The sequence below is a fragment of the Rattus norvegicus genome, chromosome 17, assembly GCF_021556685.1.
Source record: "Rattus norvegicus strain SHRSP/BbbUtx chromosome 17, alternate assembly SHRSP_T2T, whole genome shotgun sequence".
Taxonomy (NCBI): Eukaryota; Metazoa; Chordata; class Mammalia; order Rodentia; family Muridae; genus Rattus; species Rattus norvegicus.
Window position 1 is genome coordinate 21805184 of NC_141550.1, and position 25387 is coordinate 21830570.

The 25387-nt window shown below is 44.0% G+C and overlaps 1 protein-coding gene across 8 annotated transcripts in view; it reads right to left on the reverse strand.

The window, feature by feature from the left end:
* Positions 1-25387, reverse strand: part of Phactr1 (phosphatase and actin regulator 1) — a 477602-nt gene that overhangs the window by 299664 nt on the left and 152551 nt on the right.

A 25387-nucleotide genomic window follows, 5' to 3' on the forward strand; every position in this document is an offset into this window, starting at 1 on the left:
GCCCATAATCAGCCTCCTGCAGCCAACCCGGGAAGATGCACACAAGCTCAGCTCAGCAGAGTTGCCAAGGGACCGACTGCCTGAGAGCTCTGCTCTGGCTGGCCCAGGCTGTCCGTGTATGGTGAATTCTCGCCCGGCTCTGCTCAGCCACTGTCAATCGGTTTTATCTACAGAGTTCTTCTTGGGCTTGTTCTCCTGTCACCGAGGTCATCTAAAAGGCTGCCACTGTAAACTATTACGGGGGTGGGGGCGGTGCCCGAGTTCAAAACAAACCTCTTACAACTGCATGACTTAAAATATTCATCCTTTAACCCTGAACGTTGGAGAGCAGCTTTGCCATGTCCACGCTGCCAGGCTGGACCCTGAGCTCTTTAATCGCCACAGGAACCCACGTGACAAGGACCGTCCCGTAATTGGTCTGAAGCATCTGCAGTGGTTGTTGATTTGCAATCAGAACTGATGCAATGGGGTGAGCTTCTGTTGCCGAGTGGAGAAGCAGGTGCTGCTAAGGACTTATTTTCAAAGTTTGGTTAATTATAACTTAAACTAACGGCAGGGAAGTTGAGTCACTGACTTATCCCGTTATTTCTTTCTATACTCCACACCCCCAGCATTTCCTTTCTTAAAGTGTTTACCCGGCGGGCGAGGTGTTACTCTGGGTCCCCAGAAAAAGAACCACGGGACTTGATCACACATATAGTGTAGTGGATGGTGAAATGGAAGGCAGTTCCTCCCTTCAGTCTATTGTCGAAACCCCGCGCAATCAACAGGAAGTGTGTGGGGAAGAAGATCCAGCCTAGAGGTCGAGGAAGTTGGATTGGAATCCACCATCGCCAACGACAGCTTGTGGAGAGCAGGCTACTTCGGTGCACAGTGCCTGAAATCTTTTCTACCTGTGGATCGTGACCCCTTTGGGGTGGGGTTGCACGACCCTTTCACAGGGGTTGCCTAAACCCATCAGAAAACAGATATTTACATTATGATGCCCGACAGTAGCAAAATTACAGATATGAAACAGCAGTGAAAATCATTTCATGGTGGTGAGGGGGGGTTGTCACAACAACACGAGGAATTGGATTAAAGGGTCACAGCATTAGGAAGGTTGCGAACGCTGCTCTAAGGGAAGAGGTCTGCTACCCAGTGGCACAGGACTTCTAAATGTCCCTGGGCGTTCTCATGCTCTGCCTGCTTTCAGGGCCTTAGTGCAAGCTGTGCATGCTGCACGTACCACTTTCTCTTTCTGCCCTTAACTTCCATCTACCAACTCCCGTCACCACTCCTCAGGTCTCTACATGACGCCACTTCCTCCAGGAGGCCCCACCCCCCAACTGCTCATCAATCTCTCTCACCTCGATTTAGATAAATGCTCTCTCGGCCCACATGCATCTCCAAGATGTTCCTTTGCTTGATAGGAGGTGACGCAGAGGAATGGGATTTAATGGAAACTGATGAGGCACTGCCTTCTTCCCATGGTCAAGAGCCAAGGCTCAGCCTTGGACTCTGCTGGGAACTGACCAGTGAGGAAAAAGAACGGTAGAGGGAGAGAACGCAAAGCCAGGCTTTCTATGCAGGGTTATCTAAGGCAATCTCTCCTGAGGTGACAGAGGGGCCCAATGATGGCTGAATTACAGGCTCCGTGACTACAGTCTTTGGTGTCTACTCATTATCCTTGGAGTAGGGTGGGACGACGGATCTTAAAACCTAGGAGGCTTGGTTTCGTTCCAATTTGAGTTTGCCACACAGAGAAGTATCTATGCACTCTGGTCTCGTCTTTCCTACATAATGATGGATAGAGGAATAGTCCCGGCAGCCTGATTTGTAGCAGTTAAAGCTGGAAACAGCCCCAGTGTCTCCTACCAGGTAAGTGAGCAGTTGACAACGGTGCACTGTGACACCACTCAGTGATGGGAATGATGGCATTGTCTGAGAAACAATATGGAGAAAACAGGGAATAACCCTGTGGAGTGGCAGGACCCCCCAAACACACACACATAAGAGCACATACCCTATATGATTCTCTTTATATGGAATCATAAAAACCGTTGGGCGTGGTAGTGCAGGTCTATGATCCTAGCCACTCAGGGGGCTGAGGCGAGAAGACCACAAGTTCAAGGCCAGTTTGGATTTGGGTCAGCCTAGGCAACTCAATGAGATCCTATCTCAAAGTAAAAACAGGGGCTGAGAATACACTTGCTTAACAAGTGAAAGGTGGTGAGTTCAAATCTCAGTGCTTCAAAACTGAGAAAGGAAGAGAGAGAGAGAGAGAGAGAGAGAGAGAGAGAGAGAGAGAGAGAGAGAGAGAGAGAGATTAGTTTATAGCAACATAATGAAGAGTGGTTGCTAGGAGCAGGGGATGTTGGGAAAACATTGGGATGGATTAAAGGAGGCAGGGACGATTCTTTGGGGATGGATCCTGTGTCTATTATGTTGATGAGGAGAGGAGAGTGACTTTCACAGACTTACTTATCTATCAGAGATTCTCAAATCATGTATTGCAAATGTATATATTTACAGCACACCCAAATGCAGCCACTTCAAACCTATACAAAATTCAGAAGAGGATTGGGGTTAAAACTCGGCATCAGCCTGTACTAGCAGTGTACACCTTGGGGTCTTAGAAACATAATAACTTCTACCTCAGGAAGCCGCTATGAAGATTAAAAAGCTAAATGCTCGGCAAAACCTGTGTGAGGGTGTCCTCAGAACCCAGAGAAGGGATTCCATGTTCTGTTTTGCACTGAATTTTGTTCTCGCACCAGTCAAGCTCACACATTTACTTAGGAGACAAGGAAACAGCTCATGCAACAACATGCTTTTAGGTTTCCTCTCGGCATCCGAGGTAGGAGCAGTTTCCTGGCTGCAGTTTTGAAAAGTCATCCCTCTCCTGTTTACAGGAGTTACCATTTAGTACACCCTTTCTAACACCCCTTTTTGATAGGCCGTAATCTACTTAATGTGTTTAACCGGTGTCCCTCCTCTGGACTAGAAGTCCCTTGACTTGTTCATTGTAATAGCAAAGCCACTTGACAACTGTTGGTTCACTGCCCAATCAACAAACAACTCCATGACCTCCATCATCCCACTGTGTGGATGGTGATGTGGTACTGGGTACCAGAGTTATTGATGCTGGCATTGCTGGGTCGGTGTTACTGGTGGCGCAAATGTTTGTTGCTTCAGGCTTTTCACTGTAGCAATGCAGAACCGACTCACAGAGATCTACGGGGTTTTAACTGTTCGTTTTGAGGGTGTTCTGGTTCTATTTGTTACAGCTGGGCAGATTTCTTCCAGGCCTGACTTGGTTTTCTTTCTGGCATTCCAGCTGAAGTCACAGGCAGTGGCTTCACCACAGGCTCTCGGGGAGTTCGAAGTCTGTGTGGGCTGTGAGTATATTAGTAGGTTCCAGACACGGATCACTACTGGACTTCTCAGCTCAGCATGCAGTCTGCAAGAGGATATACACTCCTAGTGCAGACCAAGCACCCAGCTCAGTGAGCTCTTAGAGCTCTGTGAGAATGAGGTGCTGAGACAGAAAGTGAGGAAGGAAGGGCGTTAGGGTTTGTTTATCTGCCTCGGGAAAAGCACTCTTTTTCAAGTAACCCATGAACCCAGACACACACTCCACCATATCTGAGATGTTCCCTTTCCGTTACCCTTATCACAGGTGATGTTCGCATTTATGCTACAAACCATCTCTGTGTTTTGTTCATACTTTGGATTGTGGCTCTTTGAACCCAATAATGACTGCTGATAACATTTACTAAGCTTTTGTCATGCCCCACAGGATGTCCATTGGTCATACAATCCTCACAGTAACTAGCGTGCTGCAAGGCAGGGTACCACAGACATGTCCGGTGTTACAGACTAGGTCAATGGCCTATTTGTTCCTGTATGCTCCTAAGGGCATCACTGTCCCATGTCTTCAGAAAGAAACAGTTATGCCCTTGGTTTGCTTGGACTTTATAAGATCTTCCCTGGAATCCTAGTCCAGGAAGGAATTTCAAAACATTCTTTTATCTATGCGTGTAAATATGCAAGCTATCCAAGGTGGCAACTGTGGCCAACATAATCCCAAAATACCTCCCAGTAGAGAACTCACATGGTCTTTGTTATCTAGTTCCAATTTTGATTAGCATAGATATAAATATTGTATATATGATAAACTTCTCCTTATCATGAAGTAAACTCATTTATTCTTCATAATCTTTCCAAGAGATCCTCAAGCTTAGGCAATCCTGGTTATTGGTTTTTTATATCCAAGGTCATTGTTTCCCTTTTAAGCTAGATAATTACAAGTCTTTACGTAATAAAATATGTTCTCCTTTCTTCCGCTTTTCCTTCTTTTTATGGTTTACATAATCTCTCCATGTAGCTCAGAGTGGCCTTGAACTCACATTCTTCTCGCCTCAATCTCTGAGATGTTGAGATTATAGGAATGCCCCAACAGGCCCTGTTAGCAATGATGTATTTTAACTATGGGGACTCAGGTGGTTTTCTGACCCCTCGTGTGTGTCATGTCACTGATCCAGCCGGAAGGCTCTGAGGCCCACACTGTTCCTTTGTTCAGTTTTGTATGTGGGGATACTGAGTTTCAGTGTTGAAGTAACTGGGTTGCGGTTCCAGAGCTTCACAATGATTATGTCAAGGCTCTCAAGGAGATGAACCAAAATGATGGGGACTTGGGCATTGTCATCTTTGGAGAGACAGGTGCCTTCTCAAAGTCCTTTTCTCTTTCCTGCTCTCCGAGAAATGACAGTAGCTGGAGAAATATGGGAGCCATAGGTGGCTGAAAGTCTCTTCGCTTGGATGGTTATGTGAGAGAACACATTTCTGTTTTTCCTTAAGCGGGGAGGGTTGTAAACCCTGGCGACGTACTCCACAGACTGAGCACTTGGGAGATGGGGGCAGAAGAATGGCAAGTTACAGGGGCCAGCATGGGATACGTAAAGGTCCCTGTGTCCTGAGAGGCTGCCCTGCATGAGAGGCTTTTGTCAAAAAGGTTAAGTCTGTTCTTGACTGCCTTTGCATTTGTTATGTGTTAGACTTTTTTATTTTTTTATTATTTTTTAACATATAGTTGGGTTTTTTTTTTTTGTTTGTTTTTTTGGGTTGTCTTTTTTTTTTTTTTTTTTTTTTTTGCATGCTGGGGATTGAACCCAGGATTTCATGCTTGCCAGGTAAGCTCCCTATCAACTAAGCTACATCTCTTCCCTCATCATATGTTACCTTTCTGAACTCAAGATTCAAAATTCAACACGAGTTTCTAGTGTCCTAGTACTGATAGTCCTCTCACCTCTCTCTCATCTCTCATACTATGCTTCTCTTCCTATCTCCAGGGCATGGGTTCCAGAAACCCTCTACGGGGACCAAATACATGAGTGCCTAAGTCCTTACACAGAGTGGTGTGGCACTCATAGATACTCTTGTGTATACTTCAAGTCATTTCTGCATTCTACCTAGACCATTTATTACAGTGGGTGTGTCACGTTAGTAATTGTTCTAGTGTGTGATCAGAGAGTGAGGACAAGACACATGTGAAGAAAAATGTATGCATGCCAAGTTGGTTGTTTCCCAGGGACACTGTCCATGCCGAGTGAGTTGGGTCAGGGCAGCAGGACATGTGGCTAGAGAAGGCTAATTGTCCTTGTTTTCTGGCCTCAAGTTGATATTTGTTTCTACTCATCCAAACAGTCCTCAGAGTCCCTATCTGGCTCTTGTGTTCTCTTTAATAATTCATTTCCTGGGATAGAGACTAGGGAAGAAGCTATTGTCTGTCCTTCAATAGCTATCGAAGGACAGGCATGGTTAGAAGTAAAGATACACAACAGCACTTAGAGCGACACAAATCAAAACAATGAACACTGAATACTCATGTAATTGTTTAAGGACCTATTCTGGGTCCTGTGTCATTTCTCTTTCTGTCCATGTGTTTCCTACAGAAGTTCACCCCCCCCCACACACACACACATCCAAAGGGAGCATCTGTGTGTTTATCCAATAGATTGAAAGTCAGTCATTTGCAGTGCTTGGGTGGTATTTTTTTCTACAAAACAGAAATGCAAAGAGAATGTAAAGGAGATACTAGGCCACGGTGATGACTCGTAGGACACCATCATGGGTACCACTATCTTCAAAGATGACCATTGCTCTGCCCTAACATCCAGAAGTTTCCGCTGGCAGAGCCCTTGTACAAATCCCCTACTGACCAACTCTTTTCTTCTACGACCCTTCCACTCCCTTTCAGTGTCACTCTTTCTCCCACCTTGAAATATGGGTACGTCAACTTATTCCTTCCAAACACCTTTACCTCCACATATTCTAGAATGTCACACTGATCTCTCTCTGGAGCAGGCTGCTTCATCATCTGCTGCACCAATTCCACTGGGCTCTTTGTGTAGAATATGGGCAGAGCTTTAACCATTCCCAGCTCCTACCACAGTGCTCAGCACATAGGATAACCACAGCGTTCATGGTGTGTGTGAATGAGTGAACCACTAGATAGGTCAACACATGGAATTACAGTGTATCAATGAGTTGTAAAGACTCCTTGAATTCTGAAGAGAAAGCAGTCTATCAGGGCTGGAACAGGCTCTGGGGAAAACCAAAAGTTAAAGGATTCAGGATTAAAAAATCAAGGCCAATTGTTGCCCTGCCCTAGATTTTAGAATGATGAGGAACCATGAGCTTCATTTTAAGCCAATTTTGTTAGTAGAGAATGAGATAGATGCTGGGGAAGCACGAATGTTTAGGGGTTCCTGTCAGTGACCTTATAGAAGGACTGGGTGTTGTTTTAACACACATAGTAAAGAGACAGCTTTGGGGATAATGCCTTCCCTGCTCCTATGGTAGACGGAATCTGCTCATTCACCAACAGGCTTCCCCCCGGGTAGTTTGCTTTGTCTCTTGCTCAGGGTGTTCAGGAACTCTGGGGGCGAACGAGTAGGCTATGTGACTGGCACATTATTTTGAAATGATGGATAGTTCAATTGCTTTTCTTCATGTGAGTCCACAGAAGGTCTTGAAAGCTGACAGAGAGCTTTCTGTGACTAGAAATAGACCATGTGCCAATACCTTGGCCAGGATTCAAATCATGTATGAGAGGGATGATGCTGGTGGCAAGAGGCAGAAAAAGAGAGGCCTGCAGGCAGCAGAGGGAGACCTTGTCCTCTGAAATCTGCATGGCACCGACCTACAGGGAGGGCCATTTGTTCTAAGTCAGTGGTTTTCAATCTTCCCAATGCTGTGACCCTTTATGACAGTTCCAGATGTTGTGGTGACCCCAAGCATAAACTTATTTTTGTTGCTACCCCCAATAATTGTAATTTTGATACTAGTATGAATTGTAGTGTGAATACCTACTATGTTGCATGGTCTTAGTTGACACCTGTGGAAAGGTTGTATAACTCCAAAAGAATCATGACCCACAGGTTGAGAAACTCTCGTCTAAGTCCTCAGGCAATAGTAAGGGGGTGGGTTTCATTGTCCCTGCAAGGAAAGCTGTTGTCTTTGTGGTGGTGGATAGGAATGCCTCTGTATGCTCACAGTTACACTGCTTTCTGTAAAAACACACCAGAGTCTCACAGTCCTACGGATCAAGCTTTTATCACCACTGGCTGTCAAGTTCTCTATTGTGCAAGGTGTATGTCTCAGTCGGCATTATGACTCCTGTTTTGTTTATTGTGGTATTGAAGGGCTCAGGATCTGCAATGAGACAGACCTGGATTCAGATCCCGACTGTGTGAATTTAAGCAAGTAAGGGAGCTTAGAGTTCTACCCTCTTCCCATTCTATAAAGTGGAAAAGTACTGGCGTCTTGTCTATAGGCCTGTGACCCCTAAGTGAGATTATCCACGCAAAACATGCAACCTAAAGGATTAAACATGTTGACATTATTATTGTACACTGAATCTTCTAGAATGTACACTCTTTGCGAGCTTGTATAAGAGACTTCATTAACCCTTAAAGGTATAGAGATAGAGAGATCAGGTTACCCAATCCTTGTGGTCTAGAAAGGCTGTTGTTCTGAACTGAAGCCCCTTTGACTGTAGGTCACCATTACTTCACATTGTACCTTATATCTGTTAGAAAGCTAGTTACTTTCTCTGTTAGTAGCCTGGAGTTCAGATCCTTGTCCCTTGGGCTAGGTGTCTTGTCCCAGTGAGCAGCCTTAACAACTGTGCATAATGGCCATCTGCAACTTGAGTTGTGCCAATAACATTGACAAAATTGTAATGATGGCATTTGGGTTCTAGAAAAGTCATTGCCTTTTCAGAGAAAGGATGCCTACCAAGCCAGATTGTAAACTGTGGCTAGATTCAACAAAGCTTGAAGGAACGAGAAGTAAAGAAAGACACAGAGGCATGAGAAAGGTTGGTGGCATCCAAGGCTGGGAAGACAGGAGCAGCCTGAGAAGGGCCTTGAGTTCCGCACAAAGGATGGGCTCTTCAGTTTGTTGGTACTGCGGTCTCCTGATCAGCTCTTTAACCATGCCTCTTTCCAGATATTTATGAGACGAGTTTGTAATCAGTGGAGAGAGGCCACTCTAAAGTTCTGATAAGAGAGAGTGCCTAAATCAGGCTCAATAGAGAAACCACTAAAGTAAGAAATGCTACGGAAGATGACTCTTCTGGTCATGATGAACATCTTTGTACCAGGACAAGGGTATCAGTGTGGGGTTTTTAGAGGCAGTACCTGGATTTGTACTCTTTGGTGGAATATTCCTCAGAGCCATAGACAAGTCCATTGTGGGATGAGTGTGCATCTTATATTTGGCTTGAATGTACTCAGCTTTATTTCCTTCTATACTTCCTGTCACTACCCGGGGAGGAGAGCTTCTTTATTAGGGACACTCAAATAAAGGATATGAATAAAGGGGCAGTAGGAGCTGAGAACACTGACGTCAACGCATGGACAGTCAGCGAGGAGAAATGTTTCAATGCTGCTCTCTGAGGATGTGGGTGTGGCTCTCCATTCCACCCCCTTGTTCTCTGAACACTGTGCTTCTAGGTGACTGTAGGGAACTTGGCTTTATGCTCTAGGATCGCTGATGGCCCTGCATGGGTTAATTCTCATACCTTTGTTTAATGTTCCCTAGGCTACAAGCACCATTTACTGCAAAGAGCTTCAGTGTCTGTATAGCCTGAATTCCTGTGAGTATTTTAAAAGCAAGCTCTTATTCAATCTTCATGCCTTTACAGAGTAAACACTGGGGCGTCATTATTCCCATCTTTTTCTTTTTTCTTTTTTTTTTGGAGCTGAGGACCGAACCCAGGGCTTTGCGCTTGCTAGGCAAGCGCTCTACCACTGAGCTAAATCCCCAACCCCCATTATTCCCATCTTACAGACCAAGAAACAAAAGCCCACGGGAAGGTTATGATTCAGTTCCTACGTTCTTAGTCTTGGTTTGATTCGGGACACAAAACTCTTCCACCCAGATTGTATTCCTGGCTGAGTTGGAGACTGGTGCAAATTAGTGAGGCTTGAGAGGATGGGGTGACATAGCAAGGGACCCCTGCGGGTGTGCGTTTGGTGAAAGCAGATCTCTAGGATGTGCTTGCTGGCTCTTACCATGTACGAGAACTATGGCAATGTGTGAAACTAATTCTAGCTAACAACGTGGTGACTTATTGAGCAGCTATTACATGTCTGATTCTTTATAAGCACTGTGTACCATGGAAACCCTGAGTAGCTTTACCTCTATTCCTATGCCGGCATGTTAGAACGCAAAGAGCCGACTCAAGAACGTTGTCGAACAGCTAGTAATGGGGAGTCGGAATTCGAAACGTACCAATGTGTCACCTATGGCCTTTGACGACAATACAGTGAAGCAGGAAGAACAAACCACCTTAGATCCTAAACTATAGATTCAATGCACACATATAACACAGACACACAGACACAGACGCACACACACACACACACATGCATATTTACACAGATACATACATACAGACACACACACATACATAGACATACACACACAGAGACACACCTCAGAAGCACACACAGGTATACACATAAACACACAGAGAAAGATACAGAGGGCTCCCCTCCCCCAATGTGGAGGCTAAAGACTGAATCTAAGGCCTTGGATGGGCCAGGCAAACATTTTACCTGGACCAAGTTACTCCAGTCGTCTTTGAATTGACCTCAGCCACCTACACAGCTGGATCACACTTCAGGCTGGCTCTTAACTGTTCCAATCATGTGGCACTCCATACATGTCTCTCAAGCAAACGACTGTTTTCAGTGTTCTTTTCATGCTCGGCCAACACTCTGTAGTATTTTCAGTTATTGCCCTAACGGGCGTCATTAGTACAAATTTGCAAGACTTGGAGGTCAATATTATTTGTACAATAAGACAGCACTGCAGAATTTATAATTCTGTAAAATGTATACAGCGTTTTCCTCAGAAGTTCAATCACACAGTTATGAAGATCTAGAGTCATCTGGATTCTAATTTTGTCATTCAGTAAATGTGGAAAAGAGACCTTTAGGGGCGAGTCTTCTGTGGCGCCATACTGCCAAGGAGACACAAAGCCAGAAACTGGGACCCACAGATTCCAGCCACCAGTCTACTGCCCCCCAAACCTCATCCAACAACCCTTATACAGTAGTGAGGCCTCTGGACTCATGGATGATCTCTGGGAACCCAAATTTGTAAAACCCCGTTAGGCACACCTTCGTATGGCCTCTTCCCGTCCTCATTTATGAGTCTCCCGGCTTCATGGCCTTGTTCTGAGGACAGTTTGATAATGGCAGACCACTTTCATTGGAATCTGACAACTTACTAACATGTAGATAAAAATCGGTTTTACCATCACATTCTGCCTTCGTCCTTAAATGTCTCTGGCAGGGAAAATAGAAACAGGAAGATAAGCAAAACTTGAGGATGAATGGATTACCATTAATTAAAAGATAATGAAAGCCATTCATTTGCATCTTTGTGAATCAGATTTTTCTGGCACTCCTGGGTTTGGAAGAGTTCTTAATCTGCTCTCTTAACCCAAAGTGCGAAGATGGAAACGTCTTGAATTTCATAATGAACGCAAGGGGTGTGAAATGTTCAAGGCAACTCTAGAACAATGATTAGGAACTGACTAATTCACTGGGGATTTTTACCCACTCCAGAGACCAAATGCTTTACCCTTCAGTGTCCTCATTGTCATGTAAATCGGGGGAGTGGAAATCAGTTTAGTTATCCCACCCCCCTTCACCTTGGTTTGAGACAGCTTCCTGTCCTTTAGGACAGCATCAAACTCACTGTACATAACGGTGAACTTCTGGTCCTCCACCCCACCTCCTAGGTGCCAGCATTGCAGGTGTACGCTGCCAGGCCTACTAGGTACTCTCCTATTCTTTCCTCCTGAGCTCACACTTATTAATTTTATTAGGAAACTTCCAGGTAATATTTGAACAGATATGTATCTGTGAACAATCATGATATCAGTAATAACGATACCAGCATTTCTTGAGTGACATGGATTTTAGAGGGAATACATGCCAACGATCTTGCTGTCCTTATACTGCAAGGCAATATTTTTTTTGAAGATGAGAGAAATTGCCCATAACTGAAGTCAGAAGATGACTTCATAACTGAAGTCAGAAGATGACTTCGCCAGTGTCTTATAGGCGATGGGGAATGGAGTATGAATGAACACAGTTCCCTATAGCAACAACCCTTGCTTTTTCAAGGGTACATCTGAACTTTTGGTAGGCTCTGAATACAAATAAATGATATAATAGACATTAGAGTCTCTCCTTAGGAGGTCAGAATTGGAGCATACATTATAGCATGCTACATTTAATTTTCATACATAATACTGTAGCTTGAAGATTTTAATTTCTCCGCGATGGCAGTGAGGAACGGGAGATAGAACCTGTTGCCTAAGAACGTTTGAGTTCCAAGCTTTCCAGGTATTTGGGCAAAACATTTACTAAAATTTTTCTTGATCCTAAAGATCCGTTTCTAGATTTTTTGATATACTCTGTACTGCTCAACTTCTCCATGAAACCACACAATACTTAAACTGCTAGAGACACAAGTTGTTTCTGCTCAAGGTTTCAGGGGTCTGGGTCCTTGGCCAGAGATCTCTATTTCTTTTGGATTAGGCCTAGGACAAGGCAGATACGTCATGGTGGAAGGGTATGGAGGATAGCAGTTCACCTCATGTCAACCAGAAAGCAGAGAGACAGGAGAGAAGAGCCAGGCGGGGGACAAGGTATGATGGTCAAATTCCATTCGAGATAGCCTCAGTGACCTATTCAGTCAGTTTTCCAATCATTCTTGCCTTATTTTCATGACATCCCACTACTCATTCAACTATGACTCCATTAGCCATTGGCCCACTGAGTATGGCAGATTCTTCCTTACCGATCTTTTCCTTAAAACAACTCTACCTTTGCACATGACACTGGGGGTCAGGCCTTTAACATGTGACCCTTCAAGGGACATTTCATATCCAAGACTTAATAACATCAATGTGTATATCCAATATATGTGTAGTTTTCCTGTTTTTCATCAAAGTCTTTTAAAGTCAGTGCTCAGCCCTATAGAGCAACGGAATGTTAGTAACAAACTATAAGATATGATTTCTGAAAATATAGTCTTACAATGGTGTTTTAGAATAAAAAAATTCAAAATTCTTTCCTTTCTTCTAACAGACATTAAAAGGCTTACATTAAAATTTGAGTGACCAGGCTCTTTCCACTTTGAGCACAAATTAAATTCACGGTCTCTTTCCCCAGCAGACTCATCTACTTCCAGAGCTTTGTCTAGGGTTATGTGTCCTTTGTTTATATCTCTAGATTTAATAACATAGCCTCATAATTTTAGGTACTTGCCAGTCATTTTATGGAAGGGGGGAAAACTGAAAAAGTTAAATTTCCTATGATACACAATGTATTGTATTCTCAGAATGATACTATGTTAAATTAATGACTTTTAAAAAAATGCAACTGGACAACTTCTATAGGCAAATAAAATAATGACAGTTGTGAAGCTCTCACAAATCATGACTAATGTCATATACAATCACAGATGGCATACCAACACTCATAATTGTAGATTCACTGTCTAAATGTAATCTCAACCCCTTTCAGTAAGTAGCGATATAATTATACGTGCAACTCATTCTGTTTGCATGGGTCTTATGAGTATGTGTGTGGGATTCCAATGGATATGGCTGTTGGGAGGAATCATGGGGATTTTAAAATGTCGGCCCCACATTTCTTCAGGGATGTCTGGCAGTCATTGGATAAGGAGAAAAGCATCAGGAAGATTTGCAGATGAGTCACTGGCCAGACCTCTATGGAAGAGAAATACTGTCAGGCAGAAATAGATCCATGGCTCTGTGTTAGGGGCTGTGCTACACTGATAAAGGTGATGAGGCCAGGGTAGATATTATACCAGAGAGCAGGGATGAAGACCCTAGGTGGATCTGATACTTCACTTTAAAATATACATACATATATATATGTATATATATATGTATATATATATATATATATATATATATATATTGAAGGCAAGTCTGTGGTGATTAGATGCAATAGGACAATATTGTAGAGTTGGTTCTTTCTTTCCTTTATATGAGTTTTGAATCAAACTTAAATAGGCTTATGCAAGAGAGCCTTTACCCACTGAGCCATTTCTCTGGTTCCACATCTGTTTCTTACTGGTGACCAACGTTAAGGCTCCACATGTTATGGTTTGAATTTCACAAGTCCCCCACAGTTTACACTTTTGATCTCCAGCTGTTGGCAGTTAAGGCAGCAGGTCCTGGGGATCAGAGCCTGTCTGTCTTCTGGCCCAATCCCTCTGCTTCTTGGTTCCAGAAGTGTTAAATACTATATTAATTACCTTTCTGGTACTCCAATAAAGCACCATGACCAAGGACGCTTATAAAAGAAAGCATTTAAGTAGACTTAGCATCCCAGAGGGTTAGAATCCATGATGGTGGTGTGAAGTCTGAGTGGCAGGAACAGGTCAGAGCTCACATGTCAAACTCACGAGCAGCAGGCAGAGAGCACACTGGGGACCACACAAGAAACCTCAAAGCTGGCCCCAAGGCATACTTACTCCAACAAGGCCACACCTTCTATCCTTCCCAATAAGTTCCAACAACTGGGAACCAAGTATTCAAATGGGGACATTCTCTTTCAGACGACCACTCAACTGTAAGATCCTGCATCCCTGAACTCTGCCTTGTGTTTCCCGTTTCCCGCTTAGGATGGACTGCCTCTTCTGAAATTGTGAACCAAAATGAACTTTTATTCCCATAAGATGTTTCTAATAGGTAGTATCACACACACACACACACACACACACACACACACACACACACACACACACACAATTAACTAATACACCAAGCTGGGCAGGGTAACTTTTTGGTACTTCTTTTTGCTTATTGAAGATGATCAGAACTGTGATCTCATTGGTGTCCTTAAAATAGTGGTTTCAAGATTATATTATTCATCCCTGACTCTAGAGATTGAAAACACACCTTAGTAAGGGTTGTGTTGACCCAGAAGGCAACATCAACCTCTTGGCTTGGGCTGCTTCTCATTTGTGTCTCCCCTTAGGGAGCAAGCTCCAGATGTCTGTGAATGATTTTCACACAGCCCATTCCCCTCCTGGAATTAGCCCCTGCAAAACTGTCAGTCTAAAGTCAGCCCCAATCTTCCCCAAGCCCACAGTACTGGTCAACTAGAAAGAATCTCAGGCCATGATTCCAATCTCATTGTGCAAAACTTAACTATTAGCATTTCACTAATATGTTGATTTGAAAAGAATACACTAGCAATTTTTAATTTATATATCTATTCTATTATATATTATAACACTACTATTATTCTTCCCCAACCATGAGAAAGGAGTTAAGTCAATGTCAGTTTAAGTGAGATAATCCATGGACAACAGTGAACTTGGAGCCTGGTACAGTTACTTATATTAGTTAATTTATTAATTAACTGCTTATATTAAATTGTCATTTCAAGTATATACATTGGTCTCACCTGCTATGTATTTTCTAACCAACTTTTTAAAAGGAAACTAACTAGCGGTACTCTTTGACAAACTTTTTTTTTCATTACTGAGCTAATTTGGGTGGAATTTGAAGCGAGGGTACCTGGATATCAACATATGGAAAGTAAAAACAATCACAACATTAATTGTTTATCACTTTGGCAAGTTATGCAGGTGAGGAGCCCAGGTTTAGGAGGCTCTAATGCTCACTGTACCCATTGGCTATTAATTATTTGATCAGTGATTGAATATTGACTGTCAGCATCGTGCTTAATATTAAGGGTAAATAGCGAAGAAGGTGCAATGTTTCCATTCTGGTGTATTTTTTTCCCCTACAAGATAGGGATCCTGATGCCTCATATGAGAATGCTCTCCTAGCTGTAGAAACAAGACAACATATTTGTCACCTAGCTTTGGTATTCTTGTCACCGTTCAGTCATACATCATTCCACAAACACATCGAATGTGAGTAAATTCTCTGTACCGGAGACGGTATCGAGTGTGGGCATAAATAGTTACAGAAAAAGCAGTCCCTTCCTCTGCTGTATAAACACATGACAAGATGTTCCATGGAAACAAGAATTTAGAATCTTGAATATTGAGAAGTAAGAGCAGAGAGAAAGAACTGGGTGTCTGGGAAGGCTTCAGGGAAAGTTGACAGGTAAGACAGAAGTTAGGGATCAGTAGAAGGTTCTAGCAAGAATACAGCAAGTGACGGGGGGGGGGACGTCACACAAGAGCTGGGGGACTTCAGAGCTTCAAATATGAGATTCAGTCAAGTGAGAAATAATTGCGTGTGTGTGTGTGTGTGTGTGTGTGTAGACATCGTGTGTGTGTGTAAACACATGTGTGCATAGAGCCCAGAGGGTAACTTCACATTTAACTCCTCATGTGCTAGTCACCTGACTTTTGAGACACTCTCTCATTAGCCTGCAACTCACCAAGAAGGCTAAGGCTGGTTGACCAGCAAGCCACAGGGATCCTCCTATTTCCTCATCTCTGCCCTGTGCTGGAATTACGCATATGAACTGCCACACCTGCTCTATTGTTGAGCATTAAACTTGAGTTCTTGTACTTAAAGGGTGGGTGCTTCATGGACTTGGCCATTGCATAGGCCAGGCCAGCGCTCTGCAACTGTGCTAGATTCTATTAGCCCTGTTTGATGAGAAGTCAAAAATGAGAGGACACCCTGAGGCCAAGGTGAGGAGCTTGGCAAAGGGAAGTCACAGGGGAGGTTTTGTTATGTTTGTTTGTTTTGGGTCTTAGCCATTTTTAGTGTAAATGGATCTGAGTCATTAGAAAGATTAGAAAGATTCAGTGATCAAAAGTGATCAAAGGAAGCAGATGTTCAGTTTGGGCAACTGAGTTATTGGTGAATGTTTTACTGATTAGCGCCATGCTCACCCTCCAGGGCCTGCTCTGAGGTAATGGGGTGGACACTCAGTGGCCCTACTCTACCAGGCCAGTAAAGAACACTAGAGGGACAGTCCCAGAAGAGGCAGGCGGGGCTTCCTGATTTGAAAGAGGTGTCTTGTTTTCTGACGTAGCCCCATGTATACATGTAGGGACTTCCAGAAGCTCCCTGACCCAGCCACACATCCTCAATGGGAACCCTTTTGCTGCATCTGTTTCTGTGTAAACATGGGGTTTACGCTCCTGTCCTAGCTCAGCCTTTCCCTGGACTTACTTTGCTGCAGAGTCAGTCCAGGTAGTCAGTACCTGAGAGCCAGAGTCCTCAGAGCAGCCTGGTCTTTGCAGGGAACTGCTCCTGTATCCAGGTGGGATAAGCCACCTTTTCCAGAGGGGTCTGAATGCTTGCCTTAGAAACCCAGCTTCTCGAACCTCCAGGCATGTGCTTCAGTTCCCCTCCTCTCGCTCTGATATGTAGGCGAGGAAACCTGATCGTGTGAGACGTGGAAGGCAGAGAATGGCAGCTAACTTAAGACTCTCTAGTTCATTCCCTGAGACAAGATCTATCACTGAATCTGGAACTCATGGTTTTGCAGCTAGTCTGGGTGCCAGCAAGCACCAGGGATCATCCTGCCTCTCCCTGGCCCCCGTTCCTCTTCATCTTTTCAGACACTTTCCTTTAGTCGCTTGATAACGTTGAGAAGTCACACGTCATGTAAAGACGTCTTGGCCGACAATGGACAGCAGCATGTTCAATGCTGTCCTATCAGATTACAGTAGAGGTGAGCCTTTGGAAGGTGTTGAGGTTAACAAGGACACTAGGATAGAGTGCCCATAAGTGAATCCTGATAGAGAGACATGAAGAAGGGCCACACAGGCAGATCTAGGCACCTACACTCCTTCAGCGATGGGATACAGCCATGAGAGATCTCGATGGTGCTGAGCCAAGGCCAATACTATGCCCTTGAACTTTCAAAACTCTGGAAACACAAAAGAAGCCCTTTTCTTTATAACGTTAGCCTGCCTCGGGAATTTCCTCATGGTCAAGAAAACCTCATGAATACATTGAGGAATCTTAAAATGCCTCAGACCCTTCAGCTATTCGAGGGAATCAGGTTGCCTGACTTCCAAATTTACTGGGAAGAACGGGTTGTTCTCTGAAACATCTTCTAAAGAGTCGCTGTGTGCCCTTTGAGATTTGACTGAGACGAGTCACTAGCTGATACTTGGCACGTAACTACTTTGTCTCCAGTGCAAACCACACTGGCAGGTTCACGGCTCTGTTCTGGTCTCTCGGGCTTGTGAAAATCACTCAGCTCTCTCAGGAGTGTAGGCTCTGAGATCCTCTCTAACTTCAAGAGGGGCTGGGAGACAGCTGAAGAAGGGTTTAGATGTTCTGGTGCTCAAGTTTTACTGAGATACTAGACAAATCAATCCCCTTGCTCTAAGTTCACTTAGATTAGGCCATTGAAGTCTCTGGAGTCAGTGGAGGCTCTTGAATACCTTAAGAAATGTCTCTTTCACTCAGACATCTCCTGAGGAGATGTGGTCTCCTGTGGAAGCTGTTTGCAACCATCAATCCTACCCAATTCACAGCAGCTCAGGACCTAACTGCTCCATGATGCTTTAGATTTTTAGTAAGGGGGTCCTGGGACTTCGAGTGCACAAATTTACATTAGTTCTGACGTTTTAAACACACTTGGAACCCAGTGAGAGCTGACAGAAAATTTGCCAGGCAACCTGGCTTCACAGACTACACAGCTAAGCTCTGGACCCTGTGGCATCATCCTTGGGCCTCGTATCACACAGTGCTGTCTAATTTCTACCTGTTGTTCACTTGTAGACATTTTCCGTAGGAAACTTGACGTCTAATCTGATATGCTACACTATGCTTCTTGGGGGCTGGGGGAGCTGAGATGGAGCCTTTTCAAGTCAGATGGTTATCTCCTACAACATGTATCGGTGGTGGTTTGAACTGTCAGTTTCTTAGATACTGGAGACTAAAACAAGCCATTTAGTATAGTAGCATGCTTCCTGGCAGGGGAAGGAGGTGGCTGGAATAGGTTCCCATGGGTAACGTTCTGCCCATTTGCCATTTTCTTTTTTATCTAGAGCATATGCTGGTTTTACAGATAGGCACAGAGATTACCAGCTGAGACCTTTGCAAGACCAAAGCAGATGATTCTCTCTTTGGGCAACTCGATCTGTATATGACAGACAGCAAGAAATCAGCCACTAACTGGAGCCCTCTCCGGTTAGTTTTGGAAACAGGGTCCTCTGCAAGCAAGCCATGGTCAGCTGGAGCCACTGTGGGAAATACAAGGTCATCAAATGTCCCTTTCTCTTCTGTGGCGCCTTTCCCTCTTCTGTCTGCTGCTTTCATGGAGTTAATTAATGGTGTATTCAGGCAAGAATTTTACAGCTGATGACAGAGAATGTTTACAGCCTCAGATCACAATGAGGTGATTTTGTGAAGCTCTTTGGACACAGACAGACAGTAATAAAGGTGTCTGGGTTGAGCCTCCTGAAAAGCACGCTGATCTTTTTTTTTTTTTTTTAAAACTGAGATACTGGTAGACATTTTGGATAGCTGTTAAGACAAACAAACAATTGTTTGGCTGTTTTTACAGGCTCAGGATCTTGCTTTTGAATTAAATAAGCCGTGTGTTATTTCCCAGACCAATTTCCGTATTATTATTTAATGTATGTTGCCCTCTAGCAGATGCCTCGAGATTGCAAGCATTGTATTCAGAGATGGTATTTCCATACCAGGGCCTGGGCAAGTTTACTGACAGGCTAGACTTTCTCACCAGCTGCCACAGCTTGGATATAGAATTCCCCAAAGATTTGTGTACCTTTGGGGGGGGGGTGAGCATTTAAGGAGTAGGGTATAAGAGGAGGCCTTTAGGTCATTGGAATGTAACCTTGAAGGGGGTGGTGGGATCCTCACCCCTCCTCATTCTCTTTCACTCCACCTTGTACTGTCCCCCATGGCCCAAAGCAACAGGACCAAGGGGTCCTGGGCTTAACCTTTGCAAGCTGAGCCACGATGACCTTCTTCTCTATCAGGGGCCTTCGCTCTGTTGACAGAAAGCTGAAGAACATATCAGCTGAAGAGAAACACTAAGTGACAGGACATTTCTGTTAGGAGAGTCTTTTCTAAAACAATCCACAATGACGTATATGCTAGTTTATCAGCTTTGCTCAGAACAGAGAGCACCAGAACCATGATTTCTGCAGAGACCAGAACAGAAGTAAAAAGTGAAAAGGGGCTCCCCGAGATCTTGGAATAAAATACAGCTAGCTACAATACCCACACCGGCATTTGGTCTGCATGGTGCAGGGAGGGGGGCAAGAAACGCAGTAAAAGGCAAGACCCTTGTGAGTCAGTTAGGACCCTGAGCACATGTGACGTTAGACTCCACCGGGAGTGAGTGTTAAGGATTTGCTTACAGATCACCAGGTTGGGACTGAATACTTGTGGGAATCACACCTCCCTCATTTTTTCCCACCCCTTGCTACTCTTTAAATCCAAACCGAACTTTCGAGATAAGTAGACATTTTATGTTGCCTTTATAAGCTCCCTTTATCACCCTCTGAGATGCCAGCTGCACTCGGGTAGGTGCCACAGAGGCAAACATCTCTGCCTGCCCTGAGCGCAGGCTGTTTGAGAGGTTCTCAGCCCCTCATTAGGGAACTGCTGGAGTGTAGTAGAGCTGAATTGAGCCGGCTCAGGTCTGAACCTTCATGTTCTCACCTTTAAAATGGGAATGCATCTGTCTTGACGACCATTGGAAGGATCAGGGCCTGGCCAATGAGTATCTTGGAGCAGTGCTTATCACAACTGTACACAATGGCTTCTTCCCATGTACATGTAGGCCACTAGGAGAGACATTGAAAATGTGTGTCTGTTTATTTCCTCCTAACCTACTGGAAGAGGAGTAAGTTTGTGTGTGTGTGTGTGTGTGTGTGTGTGTGTGTGTGTGTGTGTGTGTGTGTGTGTGTGTGTTTGGGAGAGGCTATGTGCTTGTCTGTATGTTCAGTACACAATGGAAGACCCCACCCCCACCCCCAGAGGAAGACAGATCAGTTAAGCAAGCTTTCTTTTCTTATTTATTTTTTTCTCTTCTATTTTGTGGACCTATGAGCAAACATAGGACCTTCACTGGCCAGACAAGCAATATTCCTGACCTTTCTCTATTTTTTCAAATGTGACTGGATACTTGTGGGAATCACACCTCCCTCATTTTCTTAGCATGGAAGTTAGCCAGCTCACATTGGCCTGCTATTCTCCCCAGATTAGTTTTACATTTCTGTTTCTTTCTATAAGAGGGTTATATACAGATGTGTCCCGGGGTGGCCATTATCAGTTTCAGAAGTATACACAACATAGTTGTTGATGGATATGCAGACATGACCCCTATAACCTCAGATTATTAGATTTTATTAGAGTTCATCTAGGAAGCTGTTTAGGGAAAATCTGCTCCTCCTTGGCTGGCCCAGCTATGAAGGCTGAACTTGGATCTGATTTGTGCAGCACTGAAGAGTAGATTGGGCATGTAAGGGAGCGGAGCCAAGCTCAAAACCCACGAAGGAAACCATCAGGACCTAGACCGATATCCTCAGATGTCTGATACTAACCATTGAATATTAACCACAACAACATTGGATTGCTAAATGTCTGATGTCATTCAAGAAAGCTTTATAACAGAATCTGCTGTTTATGATTTTGATATTTGCAAACCATTGTTTCACGTTTGGCAATGTTCATGAGTTTTTAAAATTAATCTCTCTATTTATCATCTGTTTAATCTATTTACTGACCTATTTATTTTTGTGACAGGGGTTTTCTGTGTAGACCCGGTAGTTCCAGAACTGACTGCGTAGACCAGGCTGACCTTGAACTCACAGAGATCTGTTTGCTTCTACCTTCTGAGAGCTAGGATTAGAGGCATACATTACTACATAAAGCTATCTTTCACTTAATTTTTTTTTATTGTTTCATGTGTATGCATGTTTTGCCTCTATGTAGGTCCATGAACCACATGTATGAAGTGCCCAAGAAGGTCAGTCGGACAGCAGTTGCCGACAACTGGGAGCCACCAATGTGGGTGCTGGGATTTGAACATGGTGCCTCTGGAAAAATATCCAGTGCTCTTAAGCCCCTGAGTCACTTTTCCGGCCTCTGTGCCCATGATTCTTGATGATGGAATTTCCACGAAATTTTCCATCTCACAAGCTCGAGATTAAGGTGGTGTCAAGATTGTTGTTGCTGTTTTAGTTTCCAATGAGCAGTCTGGGTTTTCTTAAATGTTTACATCGAGCCTTTGGTGTACGCTGACAGTTAGCCATATTGCTTGAATAACGGAAATTGAAAAAGCCAAGTTTCCACCCACCTCACTATAGTTAAGAAAGCTTCGTCACTATTCAGAACCCCACAGGGTGCATCTGTTTGTGCTGTCTCCTTGCTCTTACAGCAGGGGTGTGGACTGGAAAAATGATTAGCATGAATCCAAGATGCTGGACCACTCTAGGAGCGTCTTGAGTATCTTTGCTCTCTTTATAAATTCCAGACGTTTTGGATGAGCTAAGCCTCAGGTTGCCTTTTTCTGCTATACAACCTCGTAAGGAAGGTTTCTGTCATGTAAATGAGGTCCACAGGACATCTGGCTCACTAAATTACTTGCGAGATACTCTCTCCAAATGACTATGGTGATTTGCGATGCCAGGAGCCTGAAATGCCATTTTGGTTACAAACAAGATGAGGTTCTTCCCATGGGCTTAGCATGGAGAAACTTGCTTTTGGAATGATCTTTGCTACGACGCTAAATAGAATGGCGTCCATGGTTCCTGGGCATATATTGCCACAGACAAAGAGAGGTCTACTGAGATGCTGAGTCTGCTAGATCTTCAAGCTGTCATTAGCCAGAAATCCTTCATATTCTCATCATACTTGATACCTGGGGACTTTTGTGCCACCAACTATTAGCCTATCCAGCCAGAGATGCCCCCATACTGTGCTCAGACCATAGACTGCATCAGACCCTAGATATGAGGGGATGTCAAAGCCTATCTTCGGAAGCTACTAGTGAAGATGCTTGAAATTGCTTGGATTTTTAAAAAAATTACATTGTACACAATGGTTTCTTCCCATGAACATGTAGACTGTGTGTGTGTGTGTGTGTGTGTGTGTGTGTGTGTGTGTGTGTGCATTCACATGCATTTAAACCTGTATGTGGAGGTCAGAAGGCAACTGGTGGGAATCAGTCCTCTCCTACCCTAAAGGTCTTGGGGATTGAACTTATGGAGCCCGGCTTAGCAGCCAGCACCTTTAACTGCTGTGCTAGCCCTCCAGCCCTGATTGATGGACTTTGGAAGGCGGTTGAACTATTACGTCCCCTTTCCTTGCTGATCAGTTTCTGGATGTTTCTGGATATCATTAGTCTACAGAAATTTCTTGCTGAAATGTATCGTTTCCTTCACTGTGCCAGCATTGACTATGGTTTCTGCACTATCGCACAGCAGCATCTAGACACAGCTTAAGGGAAATCTAATGGCGATGTCTCATTAGGGTGCCCAGTCATCTCATTAAAATCTACACATGAAGGAGGACTGTGAAAGCCGAGGTTCAAGGACGCTCTGCTGCATTCTACGTAAGTGCCAGGTTCCTTAAGATGGGATCAATACCCTTCAAAGGGCAATCAAAAGCACTGTAGAATATGAGACAATAGCTCCCTTTGTAGCCTGTCTTAAAGGATGCAAAAGTAAAATAATAGTTTCAAAAATAAAATTATAATTTTCAGCCGGGCAGTGGTGGCACACACTCCTTTAATCCCAGCACTCGGAAGGCAGGGGCAAGTGTATCTCTGTGAGTTTGAGGCCACCCTGGTCTACAGAGCAAGTTCCAGAACAGTCAGAGCTCCGTGGAGAAACACTGTTTCAGAAAAAAAAAATTATGTATATAAAAATTTCAAATGAAATCATTTCAAGTTGGAGGCATAATTTTCCACTCCCCTCCCTTTCTCTTCCAACCTCCGTTTGCTTCTCTGCAGATAACAAATGAACTGATTAGGTTGAATTAATTTGCTTTTGTTCTGAACCACTCCCCCATTACTTCCCTTTCTAATGCATTAATTACATGACCTGAGAGTTCTCCCAGACGGCTGAATAACCATGGAGAAGCTTGCTGTGTTATAGAAAAGGGAAAGGCAAGAACATCCACGAGGACATAAAATGGAAGAAACAGCAACCCAGAATGTAGCTGATTTTCTATTGGATCCTTGTTTTTATTTAGTGTGATGATGAAGTTGTGTAGGGAGTACAAGACACCGTGTTAACAGGTTAACTCTGGTGGACAGCTCTTAGTTGGTTTGCCCCTATTTCCCTTTGGGGGTATTTTTCTTTACCTCTCTGCCTTGCAAGAGGGTCTTTCCCACAAAGGTGCCTTCCTACCACAGTGGTAAACGTCAGGAAAACCAAAGAAAACCTGAACATATTTCTCTAAACATAGTTATTGGTCCAGAGTGGTTACACGGTCCAATCAGGAACAATCTTGAGTTCTTTTGGTGGGTAGAGGCCAAGGAGTTTCCTACTCAGAGATCTTGAATAGTCTTCACCCTGGGTTCCGTGGGTGCGTGCATACGTGTGTGTGTGTGTGTGTGTGTGTGTGTGTGTGTGTGTGTGTTGTGTCTGTATTCAGCTTGTCTTAACTGGTGCCTTCCAGGGTTAATCAGTTCTCCTTTTCCTGTTTTAGTTAACTTGGGATTTCAAAGGAATGAGTTCCAATTCAACACCTTGCATTAAGGAGTGCTCTTTAACTCAAAGGCAAAAAAATATACAGCTCATCTGAGGGAAGCGCACATCTTTTTATGACGAGGACTTTAGTCACGTTTAAACACGAGGCTTTGGGAAGGGGCAAAAGTTGAACTTAAGCAGTTCAGCTCTGTGATAGGAAATTGAAAAAAAAATGGAAACGCGGAGTTCACTTGTATGTGCTTTTCATAGCATAGACTATTGCTTCCCCTTTGTTTATAAGGACGAGGACATTGAGGTCCTAGGGGTTAAGGGCAGCAGAGTCAAGGGCTTTAAAAGCCAGACCCAGTGGGTTCGGTCCCCAGCTCCGAAAAAAAGAACCAAAAAAAAAAAAAAAAAAAAAAAAAAAAAAAGCCAGACCCAGTCCTCCACTCAGTTCTCTGGACAGGCAGAATTCTGGCGACATTGCACTTAGACCTGGTCCAGTGGCCTTGCTCTGTGTGTGTGTGTGTGTGTGTGTGTGTGTGTGTGTGTGTGTGTGTGTGTATGCACATGTGTGTGTGTGTGTGTGTGTGTGTGTGTATGTGTGCATGTGTGTTTCATTCTGTAGGTTGTGAGTCATTTATCTTTCCCCAGGGTAAAAAGGTGAGAGAAAAAGGAGGCCAGAGAAGTGTAATGTCCCATGTATACCTCAGAGCAGGTAAGGCCTTGCTAGTTAGAGAACAAAGCACGCGGGGGTGGGGAGGTGGGGTGGGAGCAGGCAGAGCTCAATGGTTAGTGGCGCAAATTACTCTTCCAGAGGGCTCAGGTTCAAATCTCAGCACCCACATGGCAGCTCATAACTGTAACTCTCAGATCTGACACCCTCCCATTCACATACAGCAGGCAAAACACCAATGCACACGAAATAAAAATAAACACATTTAAAAAAGAGAGAGAGATGAAACCAAAAGAAAAGCCTACTTCCTGCTTCACTACGTGTGGCTCGTTTGCAATTTGTCCTTAAGTCGGTCATTTGAGAGACACAGGTAAAGTTTTTTGTTCTAGATGCTGAGTAAAGGGGAGAGGGCTAGAGTCTCCATAGAGAATTACTCCATCACCTCCCACCCAGCGCAACCGATGCCAGGGTTTTGTTAAAATAATAAGCAGGCTCTTCCGATCAAAACGTCTCCCAGAAACCCACATCTTAAAACTCTTAAGA